Here is a 16,518-nt window from a genome sequence, read left to right on the forward strand (position 1 = left end):
ATTGTTCATTTAAGAAGGCCTTCTTGTCTCTCCTTGCTATTCTCTGGAACTCTGCATTCAGTTGGGTATATCTTCCCCTTTCTCCCTTGCTTTTCACTTCCCTTCTTTCGTGAGCTACTTGTAAAGCCTCATCAGACAGCCACTTGGCTTTCTTGCCTTTCTTTTTCTTTGGGATGGATTGAGCTGCCGCCTCCTGAACAATGTTACGGACCTCCGTCCATAGTTCCTCAGGCACTCTATCAGGTCTAATCCCTGAAATCTATTCCTCACCTCCACTGTATATTCATAAGGGATATGATTTAGGTCATACCTGAATGGTTTAGTGGTTTTCCCTACGTTCTTCAATTTAAGCCGAAATTTTGCAACAAGCAGCTCATGATCTGAGCCACAGTCAGCTCCAGGTCTTGTTTTGACTGACTGTACAGAGCTTCTCCATCTTTGGCTGCAAAGGACATAATCAATCTGATTTCGATATTGACCATCTGGTGATGTCCATGTGTAGAGTCGTCTCTTGTGCTGTTGGAGTTTGCTATGTGTTCTCTATGTACATCATAGTGTTTTCTATGATCAGCGTGTTCTCTTGGCAATGTTCTATATTGTTTAATGTTCTATATATTTTAAATTGTTTTATTGTGTGTTGTTTGGTTTTAGTTTTTGTGAACCGCCCAGAGAGCTTCGGCTATTGGGCGGTATAGAAATGAAATAAATAAATAAATAAATTGGCAAAACTCTATTAGCTTTTGTCCTGCTTCATTTTGTACACCAAGGCCATGCCTGCCTGTTATCCCAGTGATTTCTTGACTTCCTACTTTAGCATTCCAGTCCCCTATGATGAAGAGGACATCTTTTTTTGGTGTTAGTTCTAGAAGGTGTTGTAGGTCTTCCTAGAACCGATCAACCTCAGCTTCTTCGGCCTCAGTGGTTGGGGCATAGACTTGAATTACTGTGATGGTGAATGGTTTGCCTTGGATTCGTACTGAGATCATTCTATCATTTTTAAGATTGTACCCCAGTACTGCTTTTCCCACCCTCTTGTTGACTATGAGTGCTACTCCATTTCTTCTAAGGGATTCTTGCCCACAGTAGTAGATATGATGGTCATCTGAATTAAATTCACCCATGCCTGTCCATTTTAGTTCACTGATTCCCAAGATGTCGATGTTCAATCTTGCCATCTCATGTTTGACCACCTCCAGCTTACCTTGATTCATTGATCTGACATTCCAGGTTCCTAAACAATATTGTTCTTTACAGCATCGGATTTTCTTTTCACCACCAGACACATCCACAGCTGAGTGTCCTTTCGGCTTTGGCCCAGCCGCTTCACTCTTTCTGGCGTTACTTGGAAATACCCTCTGCTCTTCCCCAGTAGTATATTGGACACCTTCCGACCTGAGGGGCTCATCTTCCAGTGTCATCTCTTTTAGCCTTGTGATACGTTCCATGGGGTTTTCTTGGCAAGAATACTGGAGTGGGTTGCCATTTCCTTCTCCAGTGGACCACATTTTGTCAGAACTCTCTGCCATGACCTGTTCGTCTTGGGTGGCCCTGCACTGCATAGCTTATGGCTTCACTGAGTTACGCAAGCCCCTTCGCCACAACAAGGCAGTGGTCCATGAAGGGGTTTGATAAAATGGTTAAGAGCAGAGACATCACACTGACAACAAAGGTCCGCATAGTTAAAGCAAGTCCAAAGGTCAACAAAAGGGAAAACAACAGAGGAAGGGAAGGGGATAATCAGAGAAACAATGTGGTTGTTTCAGTAACATGTGCTTAAGCTCAGTTACAAGCTCCGTTACAGTAGATGTGTTAGACTACAACTGCCATCATCCCCTGGCATGGCCAGCTGGAGGATGCTGGGAGTTGAAGTCCAGCACACCTAGAGGGCACCAGGTTGGGGAAGACTGGAGAAGGGTATGGGAATGTGGGGCTGTGACAAAGGCTTAATGGAAAAGGTGGGCTTTGAGAAGGGATTTCAGGGAATAATTGAAGTGGCATCAGATCATACACATCTTCTGGGAGGCAGTTCCAAGCATATGGGGTGCCAAGGGAGAAAGAGGAGTCTTTTGAGGGAGCAGGAGACCTTTGGATGGCTGAAGCTGGTGGGGCTGGAAGAGCCAGGGCCCTAGACCAACAGCCAGCAACTGGCTTGCTAGGCGAATCATGCGATCAGTGCCCCCAGCCCCGAACCCCAAGGGCAGATCTAGGCTGAGGCTTTTGGGAAACTGGGAAACATTTTGCCCCTATTTTCCATTCAATAAAGAGGCCACCCCCACCCCCCCGTCGCATCTTCAGAAGCAGAAATATTATCATTTATAATAAAACGTACCCAAAATGGTTTTGTTTTTTTACGAAGCACTCTATCAGCACAGAGGGTCTGATGGAAACAGCAAAGGAGACGAGCACAGCCGTCCTCTCTGTGAAGGAACAGAAGCCGCATCCACAGCGCCCAAGGGAGGTCCCTGGAAGAAGGGTCCCGGCTACATCCTCAGGGCGACACAGCCAACAAGGCACCGCCTGCCCCTAGGCTCAGCCCCCCGAAGGCACGGGAAGCAGCTGCTCTTGGGCAAACCCCTCCCCCCTCCCTCCAACTGGGAGCAGCAGCAGAGCAGGAGGATATCCCACATTGTCTGAGGGACGACCAGGTCCCAAAGGCGGCCAGCCGGCCTGACTTAGCCACACCATCCCCAGTCGGTCCGGTCCCTCACTCACCTCCACAGCTTCAGTCATATTCCCTCTGTATGCACACAGGAATTGAAATAATGACATCTTCATTATTTTATTTGTCTTTGTTTCTTCGAATTTGGCGCCCCACTTAACTTGGTGCCCTAGGCAACCAGCTAATTGGCCTGTATGGATGGGGCTGTCCCTGGGAGGAGCCAAGTTCATAAGCAATGCTGGACATAAGAGCAGAGAGAGCCCAGCTAGAATGTATACCACAGATTAGGAAAGATAGCACCAAGTCCAAGAGGTCAGTGGCATGGTGAACTAGCAGCGTTGAGGGAGCTACTAGAGAAAAGAGAGCTTCCTTCAGAAAATGCCCAGGTGAGGAAAACAAAAGGGAGCACAAGCTTGCACATAGGCAATGCAAGCAGACAATAAGAGATGCAAGAAAGCATTTTGAAGAGCATATCGCTAACAACATCAAGGCCAATGAGCAAACCAGCTAGGGAGGCAGTTGGACCATTGGATGACAATGGAGTTAAAGGAGTACTGAAGGAGGACAAGGAGATTGCAGAGAAGCTGAATACATTCTTCTCATCGGTCTTCACTGCAGAAAATACAGGACAGATACCTGTAACTGAACTGATGTTTTCCGGAAGGGAGTCTGAGGAACTGAGGCAAATAGTGGCGACAAAAGATGAAGTTCTCAATCTTATTGATAAATTGAAAGCAAATAAATCACCAGGGCCAGATGGTATCCATCCTAGAGTCTCAAAGAGCTCAGATATGAAGTTGCTGATCTTCTAACCAAAATATGTAACGTATCCCTAAGATCAGCCTCTATACTAGAGGATTGGAAGATGGCCAATGTAGCACCAATGTTCAAAAAAGGGATCCAGAGGGGATCCAGGAAATTACAGGCCCATTAGTTTCACATCTGCTCTGGGTAAATTGGTTGAAGGCACTATTAAAGATAAAGTTAGTAAGCATATAGAAGGACAAGCCCTGCTGAAAAAGAATCAACACAGCTTCCACAAAGGTAAGTCCTGTCTCACTAACCTTTTAGAGTTCTTTGAGAGTGTCATTAAACATGTAGACAGGTTTACTGACGTCTGGTAGACGTTGTTTACTTGGACTTCCAAAAGGCTTTTGACAAAGTCCCTCACCAAAGACTCCTGAGCAAACTTAGCAGTCATGGAATGAGAGGACAGGTCCTCTTACGGATCAGTAACTGCTTAAAGAACAGAAAGCAGAGAGTAGGAATATATGGTTAATTCTCCCAATGGAGGGAAGTAAATAGTGGGGTCCCACAGGGATCTGTATTAGGACCAATGTTTTTCAACCTGTTCATAAATGATCTGGAATTAGGAGTGAGCAGTGAAGTGGCCAAGTTTGTGGATGACACCAAATGATGTAGGGTGGTTAAAACAAAAAGGGATTGTGAAGAGCTCCAAAAGGATCTCTCCAAATTGGGAGAATGGGCATCTAAATAGCAAATGCAGTTCAATGTAAGCAAGTGTAAAGGGATGCATGTTGGGGCAAAAAATCCTAACTCCAAGTATAGCCTGATGGGATCTCAGCTAGCAGTGACCAATGAGGAAAGAGATCTTGGGGTTGTGGTGGACAGCTCAATGAAGATGTCAACCCAGTGTGCAGCCAATGTAAAAAAGGCGAACTCCATGTTAGGCATAATTAGAAAAGGAAATGAGAATAAAACTGCCAAAATCACACTGCCCCTATACAAATCTATGGTGCGGCCACACTTGGAATACTGTGTCCAGTTCTGGTCACCACACCTAAAAAAAGATGTAGAGCTGGAAAAAGTGCAGAAAAGGGCAGCTAACATGATCAAGGGGCTGGAGCATCTCTCCTTTGAGGGAAAGTTACAACAGCTGGGTTTGTTTACCTTGGAAAAAAGGAGGGGAAGGGGAGACATGATAGAGGTGTACAAAATTATGCATGGTGCGGAGAATGTGGATAGGGAGACATTTTTCTCCCTCTCTCAAAATACTAGATCCCGGGGTCATCCTATGAAGCTGATTGGTGGTAGATTCAGGACAGATCAAAGGAAGTTCTTCTTCACACAGCACATTGTTAAACTATGGGATTTGCTACCACAGGAAGTAGTGATGGTCCCCAATTTGAATGGCTTTAAAAGGGGGTTGGACAAATATATGGAGCAGAGGGCTACTGATAGCTAATAGTCCTGATGGCTATGTGCGACCTCCAGAACCAGAGGCGGTGAGCCTACGTACACCAGTTGCTGGGGAACATGTGGGGGAGGGTGCTGTTGCGCTCATGCCCTGCTTGTGGGTTTCAGGTCGGCAGCTGGTTGACCACTGTGTGAACAGAGTGCTGGGCTGGATGGACCCTTGGTCTGATCCAGCAGGGCTCTTCTTATGTTCTTATGAAAGAAGGCAGGGAGTGGGGCAAGGCCACAGAAAGAAAACAACAACAACAACACCCTCAACAGCTTGCAACTGATGCATGTTACATATGCATCCTCCTCATTGTCTGGCTAAATTAGATCAACCAGGCCAAACTGCTGCCAGCCAGAGAAGAAGATACCAGGCCAGATGGATAAATTGTCTTACATGGTATAAGGCAACTCTGCGCAAGTTGGCTTGGGCATTTGTGCAGGAAGCAAGATACCCAATGAATGCCTCCCAAAGGACACCCTTCAGAATGAAATAGCTCAGTCTCAGAGAACCACAGGCTGCCCTCTGTGATCCAAAAGGCTTTCAATATAATCTGGTGGTCCCCCAAAGGGCAACCCAGGGGCTACAAGATATATCAGAACTCCCCCTCCAAGGACAGGGAGCACCCATGACCTGGACACCATCTGTGGAGGTGAGGGAGATTCACTGTTGCTTCTCCCTGTTTGGATCAGGAGGCTTCTTTCTGGTGTGGCTGGTCCCTCTGCAGTTCTCTCAGGCAAAACAGAAAAAAGAGCTGTTTTTCAGGGACATTTGTCTGCTGTGACGTATCTTCTCTTTGAGGAAGCCCTGGTCAGTTTACGAGAAGCCCCAGAAGTCTCTGGAACAATTTGTCAGGCCCTGGCCAAACGTTGATCCAGGCCACAGTTGCAGGTCTGGTTCTGGCACAGGCACAGCAAGCTCCCTAGGACCGGAGGCAGGTGGCGTGCGTGGAGGAGGAGCAAAGAGGGGAAAGGCCTAGATATGTCTCCCTGTGGGCAGAGGCTGGTGGCTCTGATGGCAGTGGGGTGGTGAATCTGCTCTGGGTTTCAGTCAGAACCAATCGGAGCCTTTACCAATCAGAGACTTTACAGTAGTGTAGTGGCAAATTCAGAAGTGTGGGGTCCCGTCATGATAGCCACAGCCATGCCCCCATCTAAGATTACACAACTTTGTAAGATTATACAATAAAAATGATTGTCATTTTTATTGTATAATTTCAATAAACTTTCAGTCATTTTGTAGATCTGCTGAGAAGTGAATGCAAGATGAGGGCATGTCTTTTTGAGATTCAGCAAGAAGAAGGCAATAATAGCTTCCAGAAGTCCAGTTGATCACTCGCAAAATGCCAGAAACACATCTTGTTATACTCTCCCTAGAGCAGCAGTCTGGATTGCTGATCACTGTTTTGGTTTCTTTAAATATTCTGTGGCCTCAGCGACCACTGACTTCATAGTAGGGATGTCAGAGAATTCTGCCACGGATAGGGATGTCAGAGAATTCCGCCACGGATCTCAGTGAGGCCGAATGCCAGTGCATTCGGCTCCTCGAAATCTGTGGTGGAACGGCCTGCCACCCCCCTGCCACCCTGCGGATCCCCCCTGGGACAAGACTTACCTGGGGCGGATCTTCCGGGTGGTGGTGGATGCGGTGGCGGCTGTGGCGGCTGCTGGTCTTCCGACCAGCTGCCGCCACCGCCATCTTTCTTGTAAAAAAACAAACAAAAAACAACATGATAGGCTACGTAAAGATTTATGTAGCCTATCATGGCTGGGTTAAAAAAAACAAACAAAAAATGACGTGATAGGCTACATAAATCTTTATGTAGCCTATCATGGCTGGGTTAAAAAAAACAAAAAAACCCCGTGTACGCAAATGGTGGCGGCTATGGCCACCGCCATTTGCGTTCCTTATTTTTGGCCGTGTTAGTCTATGTAAATATTTACGTAGACCATGACGGCAAAAATAAAGGGGAACGCAAATAGCGTAAAAAGATTTACTTAGGCTAAAACGGTGAATCAAAAAGGGACGCAAATAGCGCCCGCTACGCTATTTGCGTTCCCCTTTATTTTTTCCGTCATAGTCTACGTAAATATTTACGTAGATTAAGACGGCCAAAAATAAGGAACGCAAATGGCGGCAGCCATAGCCGCTGCCATTTGTGTACGCAGTTTTTTTTTCCCCCCCCCCAGAGCCCTCCACGGCCGGAAATCTGGCTGCGGACGGCTCTGGGCTGGGCTGGGCCTGGCCGGCTGCTCCGCGGAGCTGCCGCGGAGCACAGCCAGCCATCGAGGATTCTGGGGGGAGGAACGGATCGCCTCCCCCCCCGTCAAGGATTCCAGGGGGAGGGACGGAACGCCTCCCCCCCACCATCAACATACTCCACGGAAAGTAAGTGACTTTCGTACATCCCTAGCCATGGACTCCAGAGCCCCCGGAATCCGTGGCAGAACGGCCTCCCCCCCTGCCACCCCGCGGAATCCCCCTGGGATGGAGCGTACCTGGCGGCAGATGTGGCGGCTCCAGCTGGTCCGGCAGCTGCAGTGGCAGTGGATGTGGCGGCGGCGGCTCCGGCTGGTCTCCTGGCTGCTGCCGGGCTGCTGTGGCCGCAAATGGCGGCCATCGTAGCGGCCGCCATTTGCGTGGCTGCCTTTCTTCGTGATAGGCTATGTTAATACTTACGTAGCCTATCATGGCAAAGAGCAGGGGCGCAAATGGTGGCCACTATGCCATTTGCGCCCCTGCTCTTTGCCGTAATAGGCTACGTAAGTATTTACGTAGCCTATCACAAAGAAAGGCAGCCACGCAAATGGCATAGCAGCAGCCATTTGCGTGGCTGCCTTTTGTCATGATAGGCTACATAAATATTTACTTAGCCTATCACGGCTTGGCAGCCACGCAAATGGCAGCTGGCGTAGTGGCCGCCATTTGCGGCCGCAGCAGCCAGGCAGCGGCCGGTATTCCTACTGTGGCTGGCCCCAGCTGGTGGCTCCGCGGAGTCACTGCGGAGCGGAGCTGGCTGGGGAGGATTCCAGGGGGAGGGACGGAGCGCCTCCCCACCACCGCGGATGCCCCGGAACGGAGCCAGGTAAGTATTTCGTACATAGGTTCTGTTTTTATTCATGAGTCCAGAATCCATAGTTCAGTCATCTCTTATGATGTTTTAGTTGGATCCAGACTTAGTCATGCTTCGAGGAGACTCACTGAAATCAGAGGACCTTAAGATAGTCATAAGTCTGGATCCAACCCTTTATGTGGCCTTCTGAGCAATGTCTCAACCTTGGGGAAATCACAGTACACAGAAGCACTCCTCTGGATCCACATTCTCTTGTTTGAGAAACAACGGCTACTGCCACTGCTAATGATGGTATCCTCAGAGCCACACAACAAGGGCCAGCTCAAGGCCATGATGGGCCTCGGAGTAGCTATCCCTAGTGAGCCTCCTATTGTGCCCCCAGTACTGAACTCACACACAACATACACACATACATACACTCAGAGAGAGAGAGAGAGAGTCAACAATGTACAATAATAATGCAAAAACATTTTTCACTACAAACTTTAGTGGAAATCATCTTCCATGCTTTCCTGGAAGCAAAAGGCTTATATCTCTTCCATGGTAATACAAATACAAACTCAAATACAAACACAAGCTTCTCCTTTTAAAAAATACAGTGCACAGACAAAGAAAACATAAACACACATTGATGCACTCTCTCATACACACACACACACTCCAGAAAGAGACATAAACTGACTCACTGCCTCTTTCAGATGCAACAGACAAACCAGCTGTTATGTTATTATAAAGAAATCAAAGAGGTCTGTCAGGAATCCAGGAGTGTTTATGCCCCATTAACTTCTCGGGGCCTGCACCTGCCTTTTTTTAATGTAACCTCCTCAAGACCATGTACAGGTGCAGTGGCACAACAGAGACTCCACCTTCCCCAGTTTCCTTGCCACTAACCACACAGGGAAAAGCAGAAGGAAAAACACAGAAAGGCTGCAGGAACTTTCTTAGATGCAGCCGCCACCTCCTCCTCTCCCCCCCCCCCCCCGCTCCCTTTCTTCCTCCTCCTGGATGGAGCTTTTGTTTTTCTTCCCGGCTCTCTATTTCCACATGGGGCGGGGGGGGGGGAGAGAAAGGCAGGATCAAGAGGAGGGAAAGGAAGGGAACGAAGGAAGGGGAGTGTACAGAGTCGGACGCGCTCTCCACGCAGACAGCCAAGACGAAGGAGGGAAACATGCCACGCAAGCCCCCAACTCCCTCTCTCCTTCCTGCAGCGATGACGGCTCCCTCGCCTCCTAGCCTCCTGCTAACCTGATGCCCACGGCCACGGGGAGCTGCTCCGGCTGCCATCGCCAGCAGCAGCAGTGCCCGCTCACAACAGCATCTCAGGCTCTTCCAGCCACCTGGCCCACAGTGGCAGGCTGGGAGTGGGAGGGACCCGGCTGAGACCCGGTTCCAAAAAAAGTCCCAGGTTTTCATCCTGGTGAGACCCCCCACCACTGCACCCCTGCTCATTTATTTATTTATTTATTGTATTTATATCCCATCTTTATTCCACTTGCAAGGAACCCAAGATGGCTTACATGATCCTCCTCCTCTCCATTTTAGCCTCACAACAACAACCCTGTGAGGTAGGTTGGGCTGAGAGTCTGCAACCAGCCCAAAGTCACCCAGTGAGTTTCCATAACCGAGTGGGGACTAGAACCCGGATCTCTGAGTGGGGACTAGAACCCGGTCCAATACTCTCGCCACTACACCACACTGGCTCTTTAGTGGTTTGACTGGTTCTGACTGAAACCCAGAGTGGATTTACCATCCCACTGACATGGGAGCCACCAGCCTCCACTGCTCTCTGCAGTTCTCTCAGGCAGAAAAGAAAACAGGGGTGAAAAAGAGTGTACTTCCTTAGTGTGTGGACCACATTTTCCCACATGGACCTGCCCAATTACTGAGATGAGATCTCCATCTACAGCTCTTCTTCATAGCTCTTCACCTTCAGAAGTTAGGTAGGTGTGGACCTAAGAGCCTTTTCAGTGGTGGCACCCTGACTTTGGAACTGTCTCTCCAGGGAGACTTTCAAGAAATTGCTAGCTGAGTGGCTGGCACAGGCTTATCTCTTACTTTCAGGACCCACCATGTGCTCTGGACACCATGAGATGGGCTTCATTATGCCAGGGGGCGGGCGGGCAGGGGGGCTTCTACCAAAAATATGCCTGTAGAGAGAACACAGCTTGCTGAAATAATGCTCCAAATATCTGCAGTGAGGGAGCCCAGTCTGCTAAGGAACCTTAGCTAGTCAGCAGCATGTTTAAATGAGTAGCTCATATGTTTCCTTCATTCTTTTAAAATACTGGTTTGTATCCAAGAGGTCAAGGTAGTCGAAGCAACAAAATCAACAACAACAACAACAACAACAACGCAGAGCAAAGCACAAAAGCAGCAGATAAAATATGCAAGTAAAAGATTTAAGATAAACAAGAAGTCCAAAATGCATGGTTGAATAAAACCAATCTTTGCCTGGTGCTTAAAGGACAATAAAGTTGGCAGCTCCGGGCAGACCTCCTTAGGGGGCAGTATTTCACAAGCGGGGGGCACCAGTGCCGAAAAAGCCCTCTTCTTTGTTGGAACATACCAGACCTCTGAAAGAGGTGGCATTTTGAGGAGGGCAATGACCACTGAGCAGTGACCATTGAGCAATGAATGACCTTAATGTGTTTTATAATTGGGGTAGGTGGGTGTCCAGGCACTGGTAATTCTGCTCAGTGCTTGCTAGTGCTCGGGTTCAAATGCATAACATTCCATTCTCATTTCGATTATTTCTGGCTCCTTGTTCATGAATCCTTTTTCCCACAAGAGGGCACCATCTGCCAATCTATGTTGAAGAATTTCCAGTTATGATTTCATGGCATGCCTGGACTGTTGAAGACAGAGTGGGATGCAAGGAAGGGATACCAAAATCTAGCAGACAAATAATCATAGAATCACAGAATTATAGAATAGTAGGGTTGGAAGGGCCTATAAAACCATCGAGTCCAACACTCTGCTCAATACAGGAATCCAAGTCAGAGCATCCCCGACAGATGGCTGTCCAGCCTCATCTCGAATGCCTCCACTATGGGAGAGCCCACTGCCTCCCTAGGTAATTGGCTCCATTGTAGCGGCCTCTTATTGATATTGCCTATCCACACAGTTGTTTTTACACGATTTAGGTTCAAACTGGACTGGATGGCTGGTTGCGCATATTTTTCACAAAGAGAGGACACGTCTGAAGATGCTAGAAAAATTGTTTTATTCTAAAGAAAGCCTGTGAAGTTTGAGGCCTACAGAGGCAAAGGGGAAAAGGTCAGGCTGAGAGGCCTGGAGTTTTCTGTTGGGGTGGTGGTGATGTAACCCTGAGAGGAGTAGTTTCATTTCTCTGATTATGTTTCTGTTTCAATTCCCCCTGTAAGTTTCACTTCTTCACGTTTGAAGCAGTACTTTCGGTTTTGAGGGAGGAGGGTATATAAAGAGAGGGAGAAAGCTAGTAAAAGAGAAAAGACCACCCAGCAGCCAGAGCAAGAGTGAGCCAGCCAGAGCCTGAAGTGAGAGCAGAGTCTGAAGAGTGAGCAGGAAGAAGCAGCCTAGAAAAGTATAAGGACAACTAGGATAAAGGAACTTGCATTTTTCAACTTTTATTTTCTTTTAATGCCTTTTGTATCACACAGCTGTACTGTGTAAATACCTTTAGTTGTAATTTGTTTGCTTTAAATCTACTAGTAAACTGCTGTGGTTAAACCCTGTGTCTAGAGTGTCAGCCACCCCACATCTACAGCCTAAACCCCATGTTACTGGGAAGGGGAAGATTAAAAGAAGGACTCTTAAGGAGGCAAGAAACCCTTAAGGAGTTGCTTAGGGAGTCCAGGTCATAAGTAGAACTGTGACAACGCCCAACATGTTTTGGCTTGGATTTTCTTTGGGGCCTTCTTCAGGGGTCTCATTCTAATAGCCTTCAGAGAACTATTAGAAAATATGTCTCATACATTCATTAACTGGCAGCTCCTGAATAAGACCCCAAAGAAAATCTGAGCTGAAATGTGTTGGCCTTTCTTTAAAATAAAACCATTTTTCTAGCATCCTGAGAGATGTTCTCTTTTCACAGATTGCTCTACACATGCACACTTTCATTACAGCATTTTGACCGTGATTGAACTGTATTAAGGATCTCTAACCAGGCATTGTCTGTCCCTTTGGATGATGGCTGGGTGGGAGAGCACCTGTACCTGAGTCCTGACCTAATCCCATCCCACAGCACATGACTCGAGCAATGACCAAACAACAACTAGCATCAGTGTGATGTATATGTGTTAGCAAGTATTACCAATCAATGCCAGTGGCTCACCACATTGTCAAAGGGTCTGTGCAGATGCAAATTGGAAGAGTCTCCCAGGTGCAGTTCATAAATCATATCTCCAGACTATGGAGATGCTAATTGCTAGGCAGACTCCTCCAACATGTCCTTCTCCTCATTGTGGAAGTACAGGCATAGCAGCGGACAAGTGCACACAGAAGGTATCTGAGAAGACTGCTCCCCCTGAGTATCCTATGTGGGCATGACCAACTATCCCTAGGCAGCCAGGGGGCTGACAAGGTTCAAAGAAGGGATGGACATTGTCCAACACCTACAGCCAATCACTGTGGCTGTTTTCCCCCCAACAATTGGCCTGTGTGTGCAGAAGATGAAGCAAACAGCCAGGACCCATGGCTATTCACTACAGTGTGGGTGGTGGAGAGGTGAGGCTCTGGCAGGCTTTTCTGCAGGCAGGAAGTGTAACCAATTTAATTAATTAATCTATTAATTAGAGAGCGTGAGTGTGATTAATGTGTCTATAGACATGCATTAGTTGGATTTTTGGTATTGTGCTGTTTTTCTTACTGCTGAGCAGAGCGTCTTCATCTATGGCTGTGTGGATTCCCCCCTTCCCAACTGTTTTGAACACAATCTTAAAATTACTTTATAAAGTTACTTGCAATTGAGGTTGCTGCTGGAACAGGAGGATGTGGCTCCAAAGGAGTACTTTTGTCTTGCTCTGTGTGTGTGCGCGTGTGTGCGAGAGAGAGAGAGAGAGAGAGAGAAAAGAGAAAGCGCGTGAGTGAGAGCGGGTGACTGTGTGAGGCCAGCTTTGCAGACATACTCTCTCAGTGTCTCCTTTTGGAATAGGTTTTTATTATTACATGCAAAGGGGTGGATTTTGGATGCTCTCAGAACTTTCTGCCCATGCTTACTCCTGAGTAATCAAGCCCTTCAATACTTCTCAGCTGACAGCTGGATATTTGTACTGTGCTTTTTCTGTTACTTCTGAACAGTGATGATGGTGATGGTGATGGTTTTGTGTACTGTTTTGCACTCGTGATCTTAAAGTCACTTCATTCAGTGAATAGGGATTGTTGCTGGAACAGTAGAATGTGAGCCCAAAGGAGTGCTTTTGTGTGACTGCATGGATTTCCTCCTGCTTTGCACCCATGATCATATGCCTCAGTTTCCCCCTTCTGTGGTATGGGCTGCTGGGGATTCAAAAGACTGCTCTGCCTCTGCTGACCCTGCCCTCTGCTCCACCAGCCCCAGTGGACACCAGCCATCACAGTCTCTAACAGGGAATTCCTAGTACCCTTACCAGACTGTAATTTGCAGAATTCTTTGGTTGAAGCCATGACAGTTAAATTGAAACAAACCAGCATCATATGCGGTGGTTATACCAGCCTTATCTAACCTGGTGCACTCCAGATGTGTTGGACTACAAATCCTATAATCCCCAGATGGATGGGATTATAGGATTTATAGTCCAACACATCTGGAGGGCAGCAGGTTGGTGAAGGCTGGGCTATACTCTTAAAAATCTTGAGATCTCCTTTCCTTTCTTTTAATGTAGCAATTCAGTGTCTTCTTTTCAAAAGCACTTGGTGGCGATAGTGTCCCAGTGAAGTGCCAGCACTTTCTTTCCCCTAGGATTTCAGCAGACCATCCCAACCCGTGTTAGTGGAAGGACCCCAAGAACCCTTGTAAATTGTTTTGCTTCTCTTGTGACATTTGCTGAATCAGCCAAAGAACGACGGAGCAATAAAACCGGAGAATGAAACAGCCTAACAACTGATAGCATCATAACAAAGCCTCTCCCCTCATCTCATCTCCAAATTTCAATTGTTAGGAATGATATCCTTTTCCTTGCCTGCTTTCAGAATATAATTTACATAACAGCTTGTCATTTTTGTGTGTGCGTGCATACATGTACGCACAGACGGTTTCAAGGTGCAAATACAAAAAACACAGCGCAATAATTATTGGCAAAAGAATCCGTGAACTAGAAACGTTTAAGTGCGTGTGTGGGGACATGAACCGGATGGTTCTCAAGGATGCAACATCCTAGTTTGTCCCAGGAGAAATTGCTACTGGATTGTGCCCCTAAGCATTTAATTCTGCACATCCCACCAGTCTTGAAACAAATGCACTGGTTCCGGATCCATTTCTGGGCACAATTCACTGTGCTGGCTTTAACCTTTAAAACCCCAAACAACTTGATATGTAGGTGCCTTCAGGACAGCTTTCACCCATGTGACTCTGTCCAAATCTCTGCAGACGCTCTTCTTTGGGTTCTTCTGCTTTTGGAGGGGAGGGTGAGCGGGGACCCTTCAAGCTGTGGTGCCCCCAATGCACCTCCCTGCTTAATACTATTAGTCCTGGAGCAGAAGATAAAATACTCCACGATTTGTACCAGATACTTGTCCTACTTCTCTCTGAAAACATGCAAGGAAGGAGATTCCACTGTTTCAAGGGCAGCTTGTTCCGCTGGATGCCTTCTGCAGTTTGGAAATGCTTTGTAATCTTTACTCTTAAATCTGCAGCCCTGCACTTTCCTTCGTGCCATGTCCTCAGTGAATGAGATCTTTTTTCAAATATTTGAAAAACACAATAATCCAAACATTCAGAGTTCCTGCAAGAGGCTTTGCATTCTCGCTTCGGGGAGGTAGTTGCATCACAGCCCTTCTGGCCATACCTTGGGCCCAGGTTTTTCATTCTAGCCCCTACCCCGTTGAGAGGAGGCCCTTTGTTCTTGGACTCAGTCAAGGGTTCTCTTGAGTAATCTTGGAAACTTCAGCAGGACAGATTGGAGACTGAGATTCAAAGCCTCTTGAGGAAACTCTGTCTACATTGGAAGCTGGGATCTAGAGACCTGCAATAATAGCATTTGCACAGTGCTTTCAAATGTTCAGAGCACTTCACATGCATTATCTAATTGTAATTCTTACAACTACAATGCTATAAAGAAAGTCAATATTATTATCCCCCATATTGCAAGTGGGGGACTGAGGCTGAGAGTGGCTTGCCTAAGCTCACTTAGGGAGCAATCCTATGCGGATCGACAGTCGCCTCCGAACCAGGGGGTGACCGCCTATCCAGTGCAGGGCAGCAGGAGCGGTGAGTCCTCTGTGCTCCCTCCACCCTGCTTTCGCAGCTAGACAGCTGATTTCGGCTGTCTATCCGCAGGACCTCGGAGCACGGGGAGGGGCAGCTGGATGACACATAAGAAGTGTTGTACTGGCACTTTGGACCTCCCCACCCTGGCCCACTCCCAGGAATGCCCCATCTCCCCTGCTCTGCACTGCTCTACCGAGCACGGAGCCGATCTGTGCTGCTTATGAGGCAGCATGGGAGGGGTTGGAGGTCGGTTCTCAGGGAACCGACCAATCCTATGGCTGTCTAGCTGCTGACTACCGGCCATAGGATTGTGCCCTTAGTGAGTTCACTGCAAAGGCAAGTTTCCAATCCGTAGCTCAGTCTCTTTATACTGAAGAGATAAGGCACCATTCAGTGTTCCACAAGGCTTGCTTCTTTCATCAATAAGAACTGCAGTAACAAAAACAACAAAGGCATTCCTTCTTCTTCTTGGATTCTGGCCTATTATTTCTTTTCCCCCCAATATATGCACCCACATCTCTTCTGTCTAGTGATGAGGGGATCAGTGGGGGATCAGTTCAATAAACATTTTAATGCGAATTTACCTAACTTTGCTCTTTTGAACCACTGTGCAATCAAAACTCAGTTATCTGTTGAAATTTGCAGTTCTCGGAATTTTGCAGTAGAGTTCTCCAATCAATAATTTGTATGAAAATGCATGCGTTAGGGAAAATAACAATGGAAAATGCATTATTTTAGGAAAACCGCTTGCTAAAATGTGTATATTAGGCAATACTGCATACAAAAATGCACATATTAGGAGAAATGTGCACAACAATGCTTATGAATGCGCATGCAAACTCTTTTCAAAAAAATTCAGGACAAACCAAATTTTAGACTGGAGAAATCCTCAAAGTTCAAGGTGAACCAAACTTAACCATGAAAAAATGGGAAGCTGAAAAAAAGCTAAATTAACAGATTCATCCCACCCTAATCATGTCTGTCCTCCTATAAATACTAGATTATCACATCCGCATAGTAGGAGAAAAGGGACCGTGCACAAGGAGGCTTCAGTTGTTGCAGTCAGAAGCCAAGCTCCTCTGCATCCAAAATAAAGAGACTCCAGCTCGCCTGGGGCAATAATGTTTGCTTCTTTTGTTCACTAGACAGTCCCACAGTGGCACATTTTGCTGCACCTGCTGCTGTAGACGTGAAGGCAG

Source organism: Heloderma suspectum, chromosome 5 (genome assembly GCF_057233095.1).
Source record: "Heloderma suspectum isolate Gila_16-S chromosome 5, 16-S_ref, whole genome shotgun sequence".
NCBI classification, from domain to species: domain Eukaryota; kingdom Metazoa; phylum Chordata; class Lepidosauria; order Squamata; family Helodermatidae; genus Heloderma; species Heloderma suspectum.